The following is a 24,481-nucleotide window of genomic DNA, read 5'->3' as shown; positions in this document are numbered from 1 at the left end:
GTGTAAGTACGTGCGATTAAAATTATTGCTTCGTTTACTCTATCTTGCAAATTATGTATTTAGTTGTGTTTTGTTACTTGTAACCGCGTGTGCTGTATCAGGTTAACTCTTTATATTCTCATATCGCGTGTAAAGCCACGTTGACAACGCGACGCGTGCCGCTTTGATTACGGATCGTCAGCTGTTTACACGCATGCAAGGTCAAGTTTCAAAATATTTCAGCTCAGGTTCGAGGTGAGGTGTCTAAATTGCACCCAGCAAGCTGAACTAGCGCTCGAGGCGTGTGTGTCGTGTCCTCGGGTAGGAGTAATGTGTCTGTGTGTGTGTGTGTCTCCTCGTGTGTGTAACGCACGGGTATTCGCGGATATAACCGCGCCGCGCCCTCTCAATTCAGCCGCTCCTTTATGGACGCGCCGGCCCTGTGTGTGTGTGTGTCTCCTCGTGTGTGTGTAACGCACGGGTATTCGCGTATATAACTGAGCGCCGCGCCCTCTCTATTCAGCCGCTTCTCTATGGACGCGCAGGCCCTGTGTGTGTGTGTGTGTGTGTGTGTGTGTGTCTCCTCGTGTGTGTAACGCACGGGTATTCGCGTATATAACTGAGCGCCGCGCCCTCTATTCAGCCGCTTCTCTATGAACGCGCAGGCCCTGTGTGTGTGTGTGTGTGTGTGTGTGTCTCCTCGTGTGTGTAACGCACGGGTATTCGCGTATATAACTGAGCGCCGCGCCCTCTCTATTCAGCCGCTTCTCTATGGACGCGCAGGCCCTGTGTGTGTGTGTGAAAAGAGCAAGAAGACTGTGACTAGGAGGCTAGGAGATCTCCTCGCCAGTTCTTGGACTTTTTGCTCAATAAAATAGTTAATCGTCAGTATTTTCTAGTCCATCGTCTGTGTTTACATTCACCCACTGGCAGCCAAAATCCACTATGAAGCGTGTGTGCACTGTGACTACTTTTATATTGTAGATTAGCTGCTGGGCATTTCACTCTGTCTCGCGCTGAAGCCTTGTCCGTGTCGACCAATCGCAGCAGGCTGTCATCGGTCCAATCAGCGCAGATTAGTTTCGCGCTGAGGAGGGGGTTGGGAACAAATGAATCGCTGAACGATTCATATGGGAGTCGCTGGGATAATTAGGTAAAAATAATTGCAGATTATAAGACCATCAAAGTGTTTTTTGACCTTGCATGCATATTAGACTGTTGTTGGAGACCCTTACAACCTAAATATGACCCTATTTCATGTATAATATGGGCTCTTTAAATCATGTAAATGTCACAGAATAAATCAAATGAGAAAAAAATGAGGAGAAACATATACATTCATTCATTTTCCTTTGGCTTAGTCCCTTTATTAATCAGGGATCGCCACAGCGGAATGAACCGCCAACTATTCCAGCATATGTTTTATGCAGCGGATGCCCATCCAGCCGGAACCCAGTCCTAGGAAACACCCGTACACATTCACATTCACACACACTCATACACTATGGCCAATTTAGTCCATCCAATTCCCCTATAGCGCATGTGTTTGGACTGTGGGCGAAACCGAAGCACCCGGAGAAAACCCACACGAACACAGGGAGAACATGCAAACTCCACACAGAAATGCCAACTGATCCAGGACTCGAACCAGCGACCTTCTTGATGTGAGGCGACAGTGCTACCCACTGAGCCACCGTGCTGTCCTGAAAAAGAAAAGACACATCTGATGTTTCCAAATCTAACTGGGAAATCATGTTTTTGGTGTGTGTATGTGTGTGTGTGTGCGTGTGTGTGTGTGTGTGTGTGTGTTTGTGTGTGTGTGTGTGTGTGTTTGGAAACAAAAAGCATGACACAGATCTGACGTTTCCAAAGTCCTTGCTTTCACACACACTCACACAGGATGCCATTAAAAACTCCTTCAGCTCTCAGTAGTTATAAAAAAATCCTCTAAATCATCTGCCAGTGCTACAGGCAAACTTCAAGACATGATGAACCAAGCCTTTCTTACGTAAATGGACAAGATCGAGCAGGTCCTACTGTGTTTAACAGCTGGGTTGAAGAACAGAGAGTACTGACGATTTCATACACAACTGAAGTGAACTGACTAAAATGACACAGTTAGTGAAGTCCTCGGATAAAGCTTAATTTGATTACGTCTATTTTATAGCATTGTACTCTAAATAGCATTGTAATAAAGAAACACAATAGGGTTAAATAGTTCTCACTGTATTATATTGGTTATGGGAGTGCTGTTGTATTTGATGTTTGATTCCCTGCCAACATTGAGTTCATGTATAGTGATTTAAGAGTTTTAAAGGTGTGCCTATTGCAAATACATCCCTTAGACCAGTGTTTCCCAACCCTGTTCCTGGAGGCACACCAACAGTTCATGTTTTGGATGTCTCCCTCATCTGACCCATTAACTTCAGGTGTTGGAGTCTCTTCTATTGTTCTGATGAGTTGTTTCAGGTGTGTTTGATTAGGGAAAGAATGAAAATGTGTACTGTTGGTGTGCCTTCAGGAACAGGGTTGGGAAACTCTGCCTTAGACTACATTTTTGAGAAACCTGAAATCAGTTCCTCCGGGTACATTTTGTTGCACGTTTTAGATGACAAATCCACTAGATAAAAATTCTGATAAAAGATCAGCAAGAAGATCGCTGGTTCAAGCCTCGGCTGGGCCAGTTGAGCTTTCTGTGTGGAGTTTGCATGTTCTCCCCGTGTAGGTGTGGGTTTCCTCTGGGACGGGTGCTCTGGTTTCCACCACTCGTCATTCCGTTGTGGCGACCCCTGATTAATAAAGGGACTAAGCCAAAAAAGAAAATGAATGAATGAATAAATGAATTTTATTATTATTTATTTTTATTATAATTTATTATTAATATTATTCTAAAAAAAATTTACACTTTCACTTTCAGGAAATTTAAACGATAAATTTTTTATTGTTTATTAATTCAGGAAATAATAAACAATACATTAAATCAATAATATTTTAATTGAATTTCAGACAGAAGGGTAATTAAAGGTCACTCATGCTTGCAGGGCCCAGTGAGGGAGATTTTTGACTGACTCTTTCATACATGTGCATTCATAGAAAAGCAATGCAATGTAATTTTAAAGACATTTAATTGTTAAATCATTACAATCACAACTTCTTCAACATATTCAGACTAGGCCAGCCCATGCATTGACAAGACCCTAAAGTAATTTCCCAGCAAACATTTTTGTCCAGGAATGATCAGATGTGCTCCAACATTAGGCACATGAAGACTTAAAACATCCATTTAGCTGTGCTTTTAGTGAATGAGAGCAGTGCTACATCTGACAGATCACACCATTACAGCATGTCTTTCTTTCTTTTAAAAACTGTTTTAACACAGTTTAATCTGTATTTAATCATTGTTTATTCTTTGCTTTTATTTCTTATGCTTGTATTTTAGGTTTTCTTTTATTCTTATTTATGTAATTCACTTTGAATTATCATTGTGTATTAAACTTGCTCTATGAATAAATTTGCCTTGTCTGTTATGTATAATAGACATCTAATAAATGTCTAGACATTTTGGCTTATAATTGACTAAAATAGACTTGTCATCAAATAGACTCTTATATGTGTAATCATTCAGTCCTGTCTATTTGAATCTGACTTTATTTTTTGCCTTGTCCTAGTAAAGACATCTATGCTTAGATAACAACAGGGTGTGAACAATACATTGATGATTGGGGGATTCATTTTTCAGTGACATGCTTCCATGAATCAAATGTTTGTATGTATTTAAATAACATCTAATTTATAAATAAAATTGTCTTAAGATTTCAGTGTTCTGAAGAATATTTAGTGTAGTCTGATTAGCTATTTCAGGGTATTTACTGTAGGTCAAAGTGTACCTATATAACTGTAACTGTATATATATCTAAAAACTATAACTATATATCTAATTTGACTTTATTTTTAGGCTATATGTAGAAGAAAGCCCCTATTTTGTGAACTGTTGGTGTCTATATGTGCTCCTGATCTGCCTTTTGTTGAATGAATATTTTCCTGCATAGACTGATTGGCTCAATTATGCATTCACAGTGGTATGAACCATAATGGGGTGGTCAAATGTATATTATCTATTACTTTAATTATTAACATTATTATTTTAAATTCAGATCAGATATCTATTTCTCGCTATTAAAATGTCTGACCTCTATACATCTTATTTTGACGTCTTTCAAGGAGGATCAAGCGTTAATTAGGGTGGTCGACACCCCCACCCCCACTGTAATTCGCACCCTGGACGTCAATTAGACGTCAAATCAACACCAATTACACAACAAACTCTTGTCAGTTAATCAATGTGTGTGACCGACCTCAGCCAGGAGAGGGCGAGATATGCCCAAAAACACTCAACAGGTGAGATTTAACGACCGAAATTAAAGTCTCCTCGCGGAAGGCCGCCTTTTTTACGCCGTGCCCGTGGATCTCGCTCTCTATACCGGGACTGATGCACCGCCTTTACACGCCTTGAGCTCCAGAATCAAACATACACACGCGCATGCGCTCACATACACATAGCTCTTCACTCCCGTTAAATCTACAGCCCTGGGGAATCGGAGACACTTGTGGCACAGAGTGATGAATCAAGTGCGCACTGGAGGACGCAGTTTCTGTTCATCACACCGTGAAGATATCTACACCTATACGGTTATTTACTGAACATCTCCAAACTTTCAGAGAGACCGCGGACAGATGTGCTGATCCAGATCTGAAGCCAGCAGCCGTGAGTGAACACTGTTTCTGCATGTCTGTGATGTCACTGGGTTGTTTGGGAGGTTTGAACTCATTTCTGTTATTACGCATTATGCAAAGCGATGCATACAGTTTTAATTTCACTGAGAAACTCCTGTTTACGCCGCGAGGCTATTTTAGTTACACACTGACACTTCTATCAGTGTGTGTGTTTCGCGTTTTCCGTAAGCTCGCCTCTGTTTAACAGCCAGTGTGGTGCAATGCTGTCAAGGTTGGTTAAGAAAGCTCCTCTGAGCTGTTTTGATCTCTTGAGGAATGAGTCACATCGCCCAAAATTCAGTCATCTTTTACTCACCTTCATGCCTTCTTTCCACGCTTGGGTGTATTTCTTGTATGGAACATAATTGAAGTCAATGGGGACCCAATAATAGCTTTCTATTTACATGAAAAGAAATGCAAGTCTGGAAGAAGACGAGAGTTAATAAATTATGGCAATTATATATTTTTGGGAAGAAGTAACCAACAATTTGTGCATTGGATGACAAAGATTTAAATACTCAATTTTGTTTTGTTTTTAAAAAAATAAATGCACAAATACACTTCACACACTTCAAATGTATTATATATATTTAGATATTCACACTATATACTTCAGGTTGACTATATATGCATGCTTTGGAACATTAATTATTGTGAAAAGCGCTATACAAATAGGAATTGAATATGTGTCTGTTCACATCAGTGCTAAAACAACATGCAGACTATAGGTGAATTGTTTTCCTATGTTTCTGCACAATAATGGATGTTGTTTGCGTGCATTTTGCAAGGACAATACAGCACGTTGATCGCTGTTATAATGTCATGATCTAATAAGACATTATTTACACCTGACTATTGAATAATCCAATGGTAAATGCACCTATTGAATAATCCAAATGAAAATGCACCACCTACTATTCTACTAAAATGAAGCTGTAAATAAAATTCACTGCAGTTTCCAGTTGAAATGAGCACTCTAGTGGCAGTAAAACACCAATAACTTCTATTCATCTGCGCTCAGATCAGTGGCAGATTATTGATTAGTACAGACTTGGTTTACATGGTTCATTGCATAATATGTTATGTCTAGAGTGTGAATTACACTGTCTGAGCTAGTGGGGGGTTGATTTGGACCAATGATTGTGAAAGACGCCGGGGACATGATGTTGCCATTCACACGCATCTGATTGACTGATTGATAAACCTCTTGGTGTTGTGGTTATTTCAGCAAACAGCGTCCTTTCACATTCAGTTTAACACTGTATATGAGAGCAAATTTTCTCAGTCAAATTATATATTCACATGCAGTGGATTATGACTGGGGGATATGACAAAATCTTATATTACGTAATATTCTATCATATTACATCATATCATGGCGTCACGGTGACGCAGTGGGTAACACGATCGCCTCACAGCAAGAAGGTCTGTTGTTCGAGTCCCGGCTGGGCCAGTTGGCATTTCTGAGTGGAGTTTGCATGTTCTCCCCATGTTGGCGTGGGTTTCCTCCGGGTGCTCCGGTTTCTCCTACAGACCAAACACATGCGCTATAGGGGAATTGAAAACGTAGTGTATGTGTGTGTGTGAATGAGTGTGTATGGATGTTTCCCAGTGGTGGGTTGTGGCTGGAAGAGCATCGGCTGTGTAAAACATATGTTGAATAAGTTGGCGGTTCATTCTGCTGTGGAGACCCTGTATTAATAAAGGGACTAAGGCGAAAAGAAAATGAAAGAATGAATTACATCATATCATCTCATTCCCTAATGATATATATTATTCCAAAAACAAACAAAATGCGCTCAAGGGTAGCTCAAATATTTGGTAGGTGCTCTTTGGTTAAGGGAATTATCAAAACAACAACAGAAATCAGTCCACGGCACTCAAAAATATGTGGAAAATTTATAAAGCCTTTATTCGCATGGCTAAACCTTAAAAACTACATGTTTCGGCAAGGAACTAATATATATATATATATATATATATATATATATATATATATATATATATATATATATATATATATATATATATATATATATATATTTATAGAGAGAGAGAGAGAGAGAGTACCTTTTCTCTAAATGTAATTAATTAATAGTTTATTTATATGTTTATTTATATATATATATTGTATTTACATCGTGTGTGTATTACACTGTGTATACTTATTGTGTGTATATATAAAAAAAAAAAAAAAAAATATATATATATATATATATATATATATATATAAATATATATAAATAACAAAACTAAAATATTTATAATTTGTATTATAGAAAGATTTATTTTATAATTAAACATTTTCAAATGCAAGGATGTGTATATATATTTTGCAAAGTAAATGCACACACACGCACACTGACACACAAACACACAAACACACACATATATAGCATGGTAGTGCAGTGGGTAGCACAATCGCTTCACAGCAAGAAAGTTGCTGGTTCAAGCCCCGGCTGGGTCAGTTGGCATTTCTGTGTGGAGTTTTTTTATATATACACACACACACACCCACAAAAACATAGTCACTGGCCACTTTATTAGGTACACCTTACTAATGCCAGTACTCCTTACTAATCCACCTTACTAATGGAATGGATTCAACAAGGTACTGGAAATATTCCTCAGAGATTTTGGTCCATGTTGACAAGATAGCATCACGCAGTTGCTGCAGATTTGTCAGCTGCACATCTATGATGCGAATCTTCTGTTCCACTACATCCTAAAGGTCCTCTGCTGGAAGTAGCATTTAGAAGATGAGTACACTGTGGTTATAAAGGGATGGACATGGTCAGCAACAATACTCAGGTAGGGTGTGGCGTTGACAATGCTCAAATGGTTCTAATGGGCCCAAAGTGTGCCAAGAATATATCTCCCACACCATTACACCACCACCACCAGCCTGAACCGTTCATACAAGGCAGTATGGATCCATGATTTCATGTTGTTGATGCCAAATTCTGACCCGACCATCCGAATGTGGCAGCAGAAATGGAGACTCATCAGACCAGGCAACGTTTCTCCAATCTTCTATTGTCCAGTTTTGGTGAGCCTGTGTGAATTGTAGCCTCAGTTTCCTGTTCTTAGCTGACAGGAGCGGCACCCGGTGTGGTCTTCTGCTGCTGTAGCCCATCCGCCTGAAGCTTCCATAACATGTCCCTATTAGGGATTGTTGAAAATGACCTTTCATACAGTGTGCAAGCAAAACATTGCTGTCATTTTCATCGGTTTCCAATAAATCTGACTGTGTCTTTACTGTAAATCTCCTGAAGTTTCACTTAAAATGTGTCTGAAAATGTGCAAAAAACAACATATAATTTGGCAGAAACATCAGCACACACATGTTTCTCCAATAACCCTGGGTTGGCAATATTCATTGGCATCTAAATCAGTCTCACCGGCAGCTCAATGAGTTATAAGCTCTAAACAGAGCAGAGTAAATTACCTACTGACCCCGAGGAAAATCAATCGCTCAGGTTAAAGAGAGTAAAGCCAAGAAAAACAGATGCAGAGACAGTGGGAGAGAAAAATGTTCACTAATAAACAGAAAAAAGGAGTGCTTGTGGAATTTCTCTGAAGATACAGAGCTTTTTTCTCTCAGTGGATCCTTTTGAATTATCGTCAATGATATCAATTATCGTGATATAGCGAGGAAAATAAGTATTGAACATGTCAGGGTTTTTTTTTCCTGGGAATAATATTTCTAAAGGAGCCGTTCACATGGAATTGAAGCAGATTTTGGTCAAAACCCAAACAATACAAACATAGAAATAGAGCATGTGTGTGTGAATGAGAGTGTATGGGTGTTTCCAAGGACTAAGTTGTGGCGTCCGCTGCGTAAAACATATACTGGAGTAGTTGCCGGTTCATTATGCTGTGGTGAGCCCTGAAAAAAGAACATGAAAGAATTGTGTAAACCCTGCATCTTGCAGTGTTTTTACAAATGCCAAGAAACAAACTTTTCTGTTTTAGTACAGAATGTTCAGACACCTGCTATTGAAAAGCACGCACATATTCATGTCTGTCAGACTACATCAGGAGACGGTCGCAGCAAACAACAGCATATTGGAGATGAACGCTGGATTAATCTCAAGATTTAAAAAAAGAAATGCTGCAGTGCTTTTTATAGAAGAAAGAGATGCAGGGATGAGGTTTGCCAGAAATGACTCATCTTCAAGACAGATGACATCTCTGCTGTGTTTTGAAGAAGACATTTCTCTGTGAATTTCTAGCCTGTCAGGGTCACTTCATTTACTAGTTGAGGACGTTTGGGGTCAGCTGAGATACTAGGAAAATAAGGAAGTGTTTACCTAGACCAGTGGTTCCCAAAGTGGGGGACTCGCAGGACAATGAAGGGGGGGGGGAGGGGGGGGTCGCTTGGTGATTTTCAAAAATCTTATTAGTTTTGTTAAACTATTAGAATGACAATATTTTATTAATAACCTACTGAAGATAAAGATAGTAGTTACAGCCTTTCAATTTATTTTTTTTTCTATTGGATTGTTACCCTCGCTGGTTCAAGTCCAGGCTGGGGCTATGTGAAGTTTGCATGTTCTCCCCGTGTTGGCGTGGGTTTCCTCCGGGTGCTCCGGTTTCCCTCACAGTCCAAACACATGCGCTATAGGTGAATATGGTAAACTAAACTGGCCGTAGTCTATGTGTGTTAATGCAAGAGTGTGTGGGTGTTTCTCAGTGTTGGGTTGCAGCTGGAAGGGCATCCGATGCGTAAAACATATGCTGGATAAGTTGCCGGTTCATTCCACTATGGCGACCCCTGATTAAAAAAGGGACTAAGCTGAAAAGAAAGTGAACGAATGCGACCCTTAGGGTGATTGCATTATATAGAAGACCCTGCAATGGCGTCAGAGGCAGCAGATTGATTTTATGACTGTAGGTTAAACTTTCTGGCTCCTTTACAGCACAAACATACATAAAAAAATAAATAAATGAAGAGTAGACTTGGGCCTATTGGTGTGTGAGCATCGTTGCATGCAAGGTTTCTGTATTTATAACCACCTCAGAGGATATTGGGGGTTGCGAGTCACGGGTATTGTTATTTTGGGGGTCGTGGGCTGAAAAAATTGGGAACCCCTGACCTAGACGACTTGAAGCAATTTGATTGTGCTGATTTCATATTAGGGTGTCACGGTGGCGCAGTAGGTAGCACGATCGTCTCAACGCAAGAAGGTCGATAGTTCAAGTACCGTTTGGGTCAGTTAGCATTTCTGTGTGGAGTTTGCATGTTCTCCCCATGTTGGTGTGGGTTTCCTTCAGGTGCTCTAGTCTCCCCCCACAGTCCAAACACATGCGCTATAGGGGAATTGATGAATTAAATTATTATTATTAACCCTAAACCTGGTTTATATTCGACGTGTCCACTAGTTAGCTTGAGTTCGTGCGGCGAATGTGACGTTATTGCTGTGTTTGCGGAGGTTTGCTTTGGGTGCGTGCGACATGATTTCGGCAGGCGGAGCGCACTTTTTTTTTTGAGACTCGAGCGAACAGTTTGCGCGGCGCCGCGTTTGATTTGAGTTTGATTTGAATATCTCCGAGCTCAGGGTTCTCTCCAAGGACAGCATGCCAAACCTGCTTTATACGCCAAGCATAACTAAGTGGGAACTCTTGAAATACTCTTTTAAAGGAGCGTGCCCAACACTGGTTAGGACAAGATAACTCCTGTAGCAATTCAAAATATGTGCTCAGAGTTATTCATATCAAATTTTCGTTCTTGTTTGTCTTTCATGGGGATCACCTTTAGACAAAACTTGACTCAGAAGCTCTAAACAGAGATGCACATATGCAAAACTCTTTCTAATTCTCTCCCACACACACACACACAAAGTTTGCATGCATGCAACATGCACTCTGACATACCGCAGTATTAGAAAATAACTGACTCATCCCCGGTCTGCATTTTTGTTTTGACAGTTTTAACAGTGTGTGCCATTCATGCATCACACACACTCACACAAGGACATGCAAATACATCTCTTAGCACATCTAATCTTGACCATATAGGGCTAAATATGTCTGTTAGTGTGTCTGGGCATCTGGCATGAGCGCTATAAAAACACAGGAAACACAGCATGACCCTGTAGTACAGTCAAGTTGGATAAACAGGAACTCTGTGGATTTCAAAGAATGAACAATGTCAATTTTTATTTTCCATTTATCAAACAATTTCTCTCCTGTTCTTCTCATGTATGAGAGAGAATTAGAAATTTTAGTATTAATTTTAGTGCTGTAAGTCACACTTGTTTAGTACACGTTTCAACAACTCTACATGTTGCATCATATGACCAGAAGTCATATGAGTGAAAGGAGCCTGATGAATCATTAACGTAATTTCATAAGTTCACACTTAGATATTGCTTGATGCTATTAGCAGCTTTGGCATGCTGTCCCGGGAGAGAACCCTGAGCTCGGAGATAATTGAGACCAGGGCTTCTGCCTGGTCAATAGCCGCATTTCCACTATCGGGCCAGTGCGAGCCAGGGCTTTAATCGGGCCAGGCAGGGCCAATAGCCCGGGAGGTTGAGAAATGAGGCCGAAATCATGTCGCGTTTCCACTGTCGGGCTAGTTGCTCGCAGCGCATCACGCAAACACCGCCCCCAGAACGTCCCCCGAATCAAAAGTCACACAACCCGTCACACAACCCGCCCACTTCAGCGGGAACAAAAAACTCAAATTATAACCACAAACACAACCTGGCATCACTACGAGAGCTGGAAGATGGAGAACACCGAAGCGATTGCTTTTTTACTGTTTGTGGTCTGTTGGTGTAAGGCCAGACAGCGATCCCTGGATAAGGACATTCGAGTTCGGCGGCATTTACTTCGAACACAGATTTTGGCTGCAAGGCGCAAAAGAGCAGCCGAGCGACGAGAACGACGATAGCAAAACAAATGTAAGGGAAGAAAGCATCTTGTCTCCTCTTTACCTGACAGGAAAACTCCGCCTTTGTACGTAACCCCGCCCCGAAGCCCCAAGTTGGCCCTCCTTGGCCCAAGGTATTCGGCGGGCCGAAAAAGGCCGGACGCTGGCCCCAAGGAAGCCCCGCTTTGGCCCGATTACGCCCCGGAAGTGATAGTGGAAACGCGACTGGCCTTGGCTCGCCCTGGCTCGCTCGCTTTAGGCGCGATAGTGGAAACGCGGCTATTGAGCATGTAAGGGGGTCTGAGATCAGCTCTCGAGAGCTCCCCCTGGTAAAGGAGGAAAAAGAGGAGATGGGGTGGATGGGGGGATTCTTCCAAAACGAAGATATTGTGGTAGGGTGAAGTCGGTCTATTTATTGTAGGCTTGAATCAATCTGATTGGATTATTACGGATGAGGGACCAGCTATGATCAATCATATCACGTGCTCCTCTCAAACTTAGTTTTGTAATGGCTCTATTTTAACGATCTAGGCGCAAAGTCTAAAGCGCATGGTGCAAAAGCATTAACCGTGCATTCACACGGGGCTTCAGCATCGGTGCTTGATCGAGGGCACGTCTGAAGTTGGGGCTAACGCGATTGTCATAGCAGCATCAGTCAATGAAATTAGTCCACAATCGGCTACTGTCTGAGCTGGGATATTTGCATAAAGCGATCCGATTGGCTGACGTTGGCGCTTTAAAAGTTGAGAGTTTCCCATCTTCTGCAGTGTGCAACGCCACTGAAGCGGCGCAGATGGATCCACAATGCAGTTCGCCAACGCCTGATGTCATCCATTCAAAGTGAATAGGAAGCGTTGACGCTGACGCCCGTGTGAATGCACGGTAAGGGCTGTCTGAATCCACTTTTGCTATTTTAAGGATGGAAAAATACACTCTGCACAACAGTGCATGGTCTAACAGGGTTGTGCTTATTCTCTTAATGAGTTCTGGGTGTGTTTTGAGAATAAATCAATCAGAGTCTCATCTCTCATTCCCTTTAAGAGTCAGTTGCGTCGCTCCATGGAGCATTTGCGATTCACATGGCGAACTCTGTAAGTGGATAAACTGAACGCTTCACTAGTGAGAAAACAGTTAAAAGTGAAAACAGAAAAAAGTGTGTGTGTGTGTGTGTGTGTGTGTGTGTGAGAGAAAGTTGAGTTGATTTGCATCCCTCAGCTTTAATAGTGCTTCATTGTGCTGCTGCTGGAAGCCAGAAGCCGGCCTGTGAAAGGAAGGAGAGAGAAACAGAGTCAGTCTTCCTGTCTGCGCGATCACATCAGGACAGTTTTACAGTAACCTCACTGCAGCAGCATGTAGAAGCAGATCTCACTCTCGGTTTCACTGTCAGTGTGGTTTGCTGGCATGACTTCACCAGAAAGCTGCACTTGCTGTTATGCTGCAGGCAGAAAAGTGTGCATGTGTGTGAGAAAACCAAACACAACTGGTCAAATGAAGCTTAATAGTGTAAATATATCCACACATGACATATATTTCTGTACCAGAGCGATTCTGTGTGAGATTCATGCGTAAACAGCGACTTCCGTCATTTGTTGAGGTGTCAAACTGCTCCGTTTTCAGCACAACAGGAAGCATCTGCACTGCGATAGTAAAACCAACCGAGAGCATTCCCTCTCTCTTTCCTTCTCTCCCTCTTTCTCTTTTTAACACACACACACACACACACACACACACACGCACACATAGAGAGGCATATTTCTCAAGGAGATCACAACACTTACACTTCCATTACCAAGGTCATGGGTTCCAGTGAATGCATGTATTAAAAACATTCATTTCTTTCGGCTTAGTCCCTTTATTATCAGGGGAGGCCACAGTGGAATGAACCGCCAACTATTCCAGCATATGGTTTACACAGCGGATGCCCTTCCAGCTGCAATCCAGTTCTGGGAAACACCCATACACACTCACACTCATACACTACGGCCAATTTAGTTAATCCAATTCCCCTATAGCGCATGTGTTCGGACTGTGGGGGAAACCGGAGCACCCAGAGCAAAACCCACACCAACATGGGAAGAACATGGAAACTCCACACAGAAATGCCAACTGACCCAGCCGGGACTCGAACCAGCAACCTTCTTGCTGTGAGGCCACAGTGCTACCTACGGAGCCATTGTATAGGATTAGATAGGATATTTGTGCACTGCTGTACATCCCTCTTTGTGTAATAAGCAATGCGCCTATTTTGGAGCCACATAGGTGCATAACACTAATATAATGTAAAACTTTGCAACAATGATCCATTAGTTAATGATAAGGTATTTAATATCATTAAAAATAATGATCAATACATTTGCTATAGTATTTATTAATATTTGTCAACATTAGTTAATAAAATGAAGTCATTCATTGTTAGTTCACGTTAACTCACAGTTCATTAACTCATTTATTAACTCATTTAACTACCACAACTATAAATTTTGACAGTACATTAGTAAATGTTGAGTTATGATTAATTAATAACTATTTAATTAACTCATTTAATAAGCAGAACTGTACATTATGACAGTACATTAGTAAATGTTGAGTTATGATTAATTAATAACTCATTTATTAACTCATTTAATAAGCAGAACTGTACATTATGACAGTACATTAGTAAATGTTGAGTTATGATTAATTAATAACTCATTTATTAACTCATTTAATAAGCAGAACTGTAAATTATGACAGTACATTAGTAAATGTTGAGTTATTATTAATTAATAACTCATTTATTAACTCATTTAATAAGCAGAACTGTACATTATGACAGTACATTAGTAAATGTTGAGTTATGATTAATTAATAACTCATTTATTAACTCCTTTAATAAGCAGAACTGTACATTATGTACATAAATGTTTAGTTTGTGTTAGTAAATATGTAAGATTTGATCATTTTCAGTAAAATAATCATGTTAATTCTGTCCATAACTAGCTCATGTCTTCATATAAAAGCTGTACAGTGTTATTTACTAACTCTGAGCTGTCAGAGGATGTTATATAGCGAGCGCTGAACCTGATTAGACCTGTTATTCTCAGTTTAACGCTGATGCCATTGCTCTAAATAGTACGCAGCGTCTCTCGCTTCGCAATTGGCTATTTTTTGGGTGAGACGACTCTGTAACAGCGTTCATAAGACATCTGATAATGAGGGAGATTTATAGATGTGTTTGGACGAGCATCATTATTGCTCTGCGCTTCAGTGGACGATAATATCACACGCTTCTGAATGAACGAGTGTGTGTGAGTGATGTTATTTCCTCTTCTAATGAGTGTGTGTGTGATTAGATCAACGGAGTCATGAGAGAGATTGAATGTTGTATTTCATAACTGAAGTCTCTCTCTAGCTCTCTCTCTCTCTCTCTCTCTCTCTCTCTCTCTCTCTCTCTCTCTCTCTCTCTCTCGACTGGAGTCAGACTTTGTCATCTGTAAACCCCTGAGCCGACAGGACACACACTCTGCGGGAGCGACTGAAATATTCAAAACACCTCTGCCATAAAACACTGGACACACACACACACACACACACACACACACACACACACACACACACATTCATAACCTTCGATTAATCCCCTGTGAGGATCAATAGTCGTGAGGTTCAGTCACCAAGCAACAGCCAGCTGCTTATAGATGACAAATGCTCGCACACACACACAATAGACATACACAACAGACAGACACACACACACACACACACACACACACACACACACACACACACACACACACACACACACACACGTACACTCACACACAATAGATATACACAACAGACTCATTCACAATATACATTTACAACAGACACACACACACACACACACACACACACACGTACACTCACACACAATAGATATACACAACAGACTCATTCACAATATACATTTACAACAGACAAACACACACACACACACACACACACACGTACACTCACACACAATAGATATACACAACAGACTCATTCACAATATACATTTACAACAGACAAACACACACACACACACACACACACACGTACACTCACACACAATAGATATACACAACAGACTCATTCACAATATACATTTACAACAGACAAACACATACACACACACACACACGCACACACATACACACACACACACATGTACACTCACACACAATAGATATACGCAACAGACTCGTTCACAATAGACATTTACAACAGACAAACACACACACACACACACACACACACACACACACACACACACACTCACACACACAATAGATATACACCACTGACAAACACACACACGCACACACACACACACACGTACACTCACACACAATAGATATACACAACAGACTCATTCACAATATACATTTACAACAGACAAACACACACACACACACACACACACACGTACACTCACACACAATAGATATACACAACAGACTCATTCACAATATACATTTACAACAGACAAACACATACACACACACACACACACACACACACACACATACACACACACACATGTACACTCACACACAATAGATATACGCAACAGACTCATTCACAATATACATTTACAACAGACAAACACATACACACACACACACACATACACACACACACACACATGTACACTCACACACAATAGATATACGCAACAGACTCGTTCACAATAGACATTTACAACAGACAAACACACACACACACACACACACACACACTCACACACACAATAGATATACACCACTGACAAACACACACACGCACACACACACACACACACACACGTACACTCACACACAATAGATATACACAACAGACTCATTCACAATATACATTTACAACAGACAAACACACACACACACACACACACACACACACACACGTACACTCACACACAATAGATATACACAACAGACTCATTCACAATATACATTTACAACAGACAAACACATACACACACACACACACACACACACACATACACACACACACATGTACACTCACACACAATAGATATACGCAACAGACTCGTTCACAATAGACATTTACAACAGACAAACACACACACACACACACACACACACACACACACACACTCACACACACAATAGATATACACCACTGACAAACACACACACGCACACACACACACACACACACACGTACACTCACACACAATAGATATACACAACAGACTCATTCACAATAGACATTTACAACAGACACACACACACACACACACACACACACACACACAATAGATATACACCACTGACAAACACACACACGCACACACAATAGACATACACAACAGACAAACCTAAAACCCCCTCACACAAACAAACACAATAGACATACACAGCAGAAAGAGACACAGACACACACACACACACACACACACACACGCACACACAATAACCACAGAGGTGTAGATGCAATCGTACAAGTTTGTGACGCTGTTTGTTTGTTGTAACGACGGTTTTGGGAAACGCCAAATCAATGAACTATGTATGTAACTACGCAACTTGCGACCTTAGTTGGCTAACGATGGTTTTCAAAAATACATCCCTGATCGGCTAAATTGTTTATTGCGCCCTCCGGTGGATTTACGTGAGAAAAGGATGCGGAACATAAAATTGAGATCAAAATGCGTACACAGCGCCCTCTGGTGGATTTATGTGAGAAAAGGATGCGAAAGATAAAATTGAGATCATCAGAAAACGTACACAGCGCCCTCTGGTGGATTTACTTGAGAAAAGGATGCGGAACATACAATTGAGATCATCAAAAAGCATACACAGTGGATGTGCAAAAACAAAAGGTGTACTTCCGGTTACATATTTCACTGTCCCCCAAAATGTAGACCAGGTGTCACGAGATGGTGAATCACAAAACACAAATATTCATGTGCAGCAATTTATTTTGACAAAAACAAAGGAGCTTCTCAATCTTGCACAGGAACTTCAGGCAAGACACAAAAATCTAGAAATGAGTCCAGACGAAAGAACTAACAAAAAATCCAAAAATAAGCAAAGACAAAAACAGAGTAGGAATGCTAACAAAAACTATCAAGAATCCAAAAATCAGCAAATACTAAACTGGGTATGAGTAGTGATGGCTGACGGGAAACTGACGTTTCGACACAGTGTCGAGATCCCGAAACACCTGGTCACGTGACTAAAGTGTTTCGAAACTCCTGGTCACGTGACTAAAGCGATTCAAATCAACAGGTATTTCAGAAGCGCTTCGAGACCTCGCGAATCTGCATTTGAATGACAGAGTGGCCAAAACTTCTGTCTCATATGGCCTAGTGGACCGTGAATGTGAACGTTGTCACTATGCTTCAAATAACTTTTGGGTTCAAATCCCGACTTGTACAAATACTCCGAAAACTTGATTTTATGTATTTTAATCATGTTACTGTTTTATGGTGTAGTCTAGATCGGATACAGCTGATACGCCATCAATTTAGCATTTTTGTAACACCGTAAAATAATAATTAATATTTTTACAGTACTGTGATGGTTGGGTTTAGGTTTTGGGTAGACGTTAATAAAATACAATGGGAAATTTAATGAATAATATAAATAATTCCTGTTAACTTCTGGCCACAGCAGTCTCTGATCTAGCAGCAACCCTTTTTTATGACCAAAACAAGACATATTTATTCACAAAGTGTTTAGTCTGATGTCAGACCAATGTTGAAACAAAACTATACAAGAATAAAGCTTCAAACTGATATTAAAGCATTTCAAAATAGCCGTAACAGCCTGGATACGAACCCACTATCCCAGTACGGTAGTCAGAAACCCTAACCACTCCACTATATCACTTGAAGTTTTGAATCTACAAAGCGGGATTTAATACCTCAATTTGCTCAACTGTTCTTTGCTGAAGCTGTTCCAGTGCAATACATGAAAAATGACCACTAGGTGTCACCGTAGAGGCGGGTTTTGAAATGTTTCGAAGCTTCGACACATTTGCTTCGACTGTTTTAGTGTTTCACGAAGCCTCGCTTTGCCCACCACTAGGTATAAGTGCTAACAAAAACAAACAAGAATCCAAGAATAAGCAAATACAAAACTAGATCACGACACAAACATACCAGACATGAGGGGCAAACAAAATCCTAAGGCAACTAAAACACAAGACAAAAGGGTTTATAAAGACAGGGCTAAAATAACAAACAAGAAACAGCTGTAACAGAATACAATCAGTAGTGCAAAGGGTTATAGGAAATGAAGTTAAACTACAAAACAAGCTAGTGCCCTCAAGTGTCCAAAAGAGGGCACTGCAACATATGACACCAGGGGTCCGTTCTTCATACCACGCTTAAATGATCTAGGATGATGTAGCAGATCCTGGATCTTTTAATCTTGATAACTGATCTCTGGCTAATTTGGTTATTCAAACAAGGTCGCGAATCAGATTAAAATGTCTGGATGAGCTGATCTGAGATCACTGTGTGTGTTGTGAAGGACAGATCTATCAATCCTGGAATCTATGATCAGCAATGCAACGATTGGCTGATGGCACGGCAGCGTGATGACATCATCTGATTAATATTCCATTATCCATGTGAACAAAATTATATAAAATTTGTAGTAAACGCTTTGTTAAATATGATACGCGATGACTTTCCCCGTTTGCTGTGGGCTGCAGGCTTTACACTTTCATATGTATTTCATAAGTATTTAGCAATTTATTTAGTTTTACATTTTAGATCGGATTTTCTTTACTTTAGTAGCCTAGGCCTATTTTAATTTCTTAATCGGCATAAGGAATTTAAATCAATGTTGCATCAAAAAGCATTTTGATATCAGTGAAGGTGTCTGTAACTTTTGCAAAGCATTAAATCACCGTCATACTAGCTGTCAAAGCATGTGAATGACTGCATACATTAGTATTCCTTTATAAACAAACAAACAAAAAACAGTGGAATATTGTGCATGTCTATTATCGTACACAAATTGTACTAAAGCTGAGTCGGTACCTTTAAATAGTATACATTTGTATCTAAAAAATCCATATTAATAAATGTTCTCTTCGATCCCCTTGGGGAGAACCAGCCCGTTTTGGTACTTTTATTTCGGTGTGCAGATTTTATTTATGAAAGTTTTATTTTATATATATATATATATATATATATATATATATATATATATATATATATATATATATATATATATATATATATATATATATAGTTTTAAACGTATATGTACACTTGAGGTCAGAATTATTAGCCCCCCTGATTATTAGCCTGTTTAACAGCCTGTTTCTGTTTAACAGAGAGATATTTCCAGCACATTTCTAATCATAATAGTTTTAATAACTCATCTCTAATAACTGATTTATTTTATCTTCGTCATGATGACAGTAAATAATATTTGACTAGATATTCTTCAAAACACTTCTATACAGCTTAAAGTGACATTTAAAGGCTTAACTAGGTTAATTAGGTTAACTAGGCAGGTTAGGGTAATTAGGCAAGTTATTGTATAATGATGGTTTGTTTTGTAGACTATCAAAAAAATATACAGCTTAAAGGGGTTAATAATTTTGACCTTAAAATGGTTCATAAAAAAATTATAAACTGCTTTTATTCTAGCCGAAATAAAACAAATAAAACTTTCTCCAGAAGAAAAAATATTATCAGACATACTGTAAAAATTTCCTTGCTCTGTTAAACATCATTTGGGAAATATTTAAATAAATTAAAAAAATAATCAAAGGGGGGCTAATAATTCTGACTTCAACTGCATATAAACATAAATTATATTAATTATTTAATATTAATTATTATAAATTATAAATGTGTGTATATATAAACTTTTTTTTTTTACTATTTTACCAAGTGTAAATAATATAGGTTACTACTGTAAGAAAATATTTATTCGGTACACACCTTCAGTATTATCCTTGCTTGAAATGAGCCGATCTAATCCTGCTTATATGAAATAAGCTGCTGCTCCGGAGCAGGTTTGAGCTACCAGAACTGTTGCTATGACAACAACTCTCAGATCAGTTTTGAAGAACGAAATGATCCTGGATCAGGTCAAATCACCAATAACCAAATCCAGCTAATTGAGTAATCCACATAGAACGGACCCCAGGATACACATCCACAATGAGCCTTGTTTAAGATTTTATCAGCCAAACAATACACAAACAATATTGTTTCTAAAATGTCCTTCAGTATTGTTTGCTGAGCTGTTGAAATCAGAATCACATTTATGATCATGTGCTAATATTCTGGAAGATGCTACTAATGCTGTGACATTTCATGTATTCATATTCATAATTATAGTGTCGATGTATTTGAGCGAGAGCTTTGGAAATGTCAAAACATCATTAAAACAACAGTGATGGTATTATCATTGACACTCATTAACTTTGCACACCTCTACACTCCTCAGGAGAACAGCTCAGTCTGTCAATTGAGCAAACATCAAAGGGGAGATGTGGCGTATCTTAGCAACACCTTGTGATATTGACACCAAGTGTATTGTTTATTTCTTCTCCATTTACCACATTTGTCTCAGATGTTCATTCATTCATTTTCCTTCGGCTTAGTCCCTTATTTATCAGGGGTCGCCACAGTGGAATGAACCGCCAACTATTCCAGCATAGGTTTTACGCAGCGGATGCCCTTCCAGCTGCAACCCTGTACTGGGAAACACCAATACACACACATACACACACACACACACACTCATACACTATGACCAATTTAATTTATTCAGTTCACCTATAGCGCATGTGTTTGGACTTTGGGGTAAACCGGTGCACCTGGAGGAAATCCACACCAACACAGGGAGAACATGCAAACTCCACACAGAAACGCCAACTGACCCAGCCGAGACTCAAACCAGCAACCTTCTTGCTGTAGGACGACAGCTCTACCCACTGTGTCACTGCGTTGCCCCCTTTTAAATGCATTAGATTTATTAATGAGTTATGTAATAAATGTATTGTGGATGAAAATGCATGTTTAACAGTAAATCTGATCGGTGCAGCTCTTAAAGTGACAGCGCACTATATTTCTGTGGTAGACTGTCCTTATCTTTATTAATCAAGCAATAAAGACAAAATCCCTCACTGCTCTTGACTGAAGGACTTTTGTAGCTTTAATAAGAAACAGATCAAGTTTAATTCTTACAGCAAAGACAATGCTTGTTTTTCGTTTGTGTAATTTTATTTTATTCTTTGTATTATCTTCAGTAATTTTCAGGACTATTTCTGTTTGCTCGTTTTGTTTTAGCCACCCGTTCGTCTGTGGTATTGAGAGTTGTGAAATTTCTCTGAAATATTTCTCTAAAATAAATGTATAATAACAACTTTATTTACAACAATAAAATAAAAATAGCTTCCCTGTGAAATTCACATTTTCAAATATATACCAGGTCATGTTTAACAGATCAGGGAAATCTTTGGTCACGCTTTATTTTGATGGTCCGTTTGTTGAATTTAAGTTACATTGCATCTACATAATTCTCATTAGATTATAAGTAGACTGTTAGGTTGGTGTTAGGGTTAGTGTAAGGTGACATGTACTTGTAAAGTGTCTTATAGTCAGTTAAATGTCTGTTGAAGGAGCAGTATCAGCTGATATTAAGCAGGCAGTCTACTAATACTCAAATGGACCATCAAAATAACGTGCTACTAAATCTTTCACAGTATTTCCTATTATAATTTTCTTGTAGAGAAAGTCATATTTCTCTTAGTTTGGCTAGAATAAAAGCAAAACAATTATTTTATTAGTCCCTTACGATGTTTATCCATTGGCTTCAGAACAAACCTGTCACGATCACCAGTGATCGTAACTTCATAGATCGCTGGATCTCACTTACAATCCTTATGGACTACAAATCTGCCATTTCTGGACTACATTTTCATACATGCACTTCACTCACACACACATGCTTCCTCATCTTGACTGATTACACTCGCACCACCTGAGGATTGTCAAAGACTGATTACACACACTACTTAAGCAGCACACACACTCATTCCAATTGCTGAGTCTTGTTTATCTGTAAAGTGACAATTCAACGCGTTTCCTTGTTCTTGTTTCTCCGTGTTTTTGACCTTAGCCTTGTTTGCCTTTTTGTCCCTGTCTGCCGCCTGCCTTCCGACCTCTCGCCTATTATAGTGACTACGATTCTGGATTTGCCTTTATATATCTGTTTGCACCCGTGTTGACCATTGCCTGAATGCTGAATAAACTTGCATGTGGATCCTCACCTCAGTTGTCTCTGTCACTCCCCGCGTTACAAAACCACTTGTGCAATGACCTGCCTAATTACCATAATTAGCCTAGTTAAGCATTTAAATTGCACTTCAAACTGAATACTAGTATTTTGCGTAGTAGTAAAGTATTGAGTAGTAAAATATTATGTCATCATTCATTCATTCATTCATTCATTCATTTTCTTTTCGGCTTAGTACCTTTATTAATCAGGGGTCACCACAGTGGAATGAACCACCAACTTATCCAGCAAATGTTTTACGCAGCAGATGCCCTTCCGGCCGCAACCCATCACTAGGAAACATACACACTCATTCACACATTCACTCGTACACTACGGCCAATTTAACTCATTCAATTCCCCTACAGCGCATGTGTTTGGACTGTGGGGGAAACCGGAGCACCCGGTGGAAACTCACGCCAACACGGGGAGAACATGCAAACTCCACATAGAAATGCCAACTTGCCACTGCTACTCACTGCGCCACTCACTGCTACTCACCATGTGTGTATATATATATATATATATATATATATATATATATATATATATACTGCTCAAAAAAATTAAGGGACGACTTAAACAACACATTGTAACGTTTGTAGCGTTCCCTTTATTTTTTGAGCAGTATAGTTATATATTGTTATTTAATATAAATATTTGTAATAACAGTATTGACAAAAATAATCCAAATAATCCATAAGCTCTTCAATATAAGCAGTGCGTCAGTGCTCTTCTTCTCTCAACTCTTACTGTCAGTCTGATGTGTTTCTTTGGCAACCGTCGACCCTGCAGTTGATTGTTGGCTGATATAGTCAGGTACTGGCTCAAACCCTACTTGCGATGACTCATAAACCTTTATGGCCAATCAATCTTTATCATTTTCATTTTGCATCGCATGAAGTTCAAATGCAGCAATTTCTGTGCTTGGCAAAATCATCAGTGCTGCATTTTGACAGCACAAAACAGTGTAAAACCTTCGATCTTTTTACCTTGTGGGTAAATATATCTCAAATGAATCTTTTTAATCTGCTGCATGACCCCTGACCTACTCTGGAACCCAGTTTGGTTTTTATATGTTGTAAAATGAAGTGATATTAGCCGAATATTGTGCATCGCTTTTACTTCTCAATGCCATCTCAATGCTGTAGGTTAAAACAAGAATTGTTTCACGGTTGAGTGCATTAGCATTGCTGTCTCCACAATACGGATGCACGATACTGGAAAAATATGCTATATTGTTGTTGAGTGTTCCTTTAATGATATAAGATTTCCCTATAAAAATGCTATTTTAATTAGCTATGTTTTTAAATCATTTATGTAGTGAGATTAAAATAATTTTTCAGATCTAATTAATTCTAATTTAGACTAAAAATTGTGTCGAGGTGCACTCATTTAGTCTTTAAAGCACTGAATGAGTAAAAACCTTAGCAGATATTCTCAGACTCTGATTGGCTGTTGTCATTTTCCTCTCTCGTCTTGACTCCGCCCACTAGTGTTTATTTTAAGCTCTGAATTCACCTTTGTGATGCTCCAGCCAATAGCAGAACAGCATCTACTGAGGAGGCGGGGC

General features: G+C 39.4%; 1 protein-coding gene across 1 annotated transcript in view; it reads left to right on the top strand.

Annotated features, from left to right (window-relative positions):
* The first annotated feature begins 4,498 nt into the window (after positions 1–4,498).
* Positions 4,499–24,481, top strand: part of LOC130232509 (RAS guanyl-releasing protein 2) — a 60,639-nt gene continuing 40,656 nt past the window's right edge. Inside the window, exon 1 of the mRNA XM_056462459.1 lies at positions 4,499–4,744. The gene's annotated coding sequence lies outside the window, so the exon portion shown is untranslated. The remainder of the gene's footprint in view (positions 4,745–24,481) is intronic.

Source organism: Danio aesculapii, chromosome 7 (assembly GCF_903798145.1).
Source record: "Danio aesculapii chromosome 7, fDanAes4.1, whole genome shotgun sequence".
Classification (NCBI taxonomy): Eukaryota; Metazoa; Chordata; class Actinopteri; order Cypriniformes; family Danionidae; genus Danio; species Danio aesculapii.
Note: the sequence above shows the minus strand (reverse complement) of the source record. Positions and strands in the feature narration are given on the sequence as shown.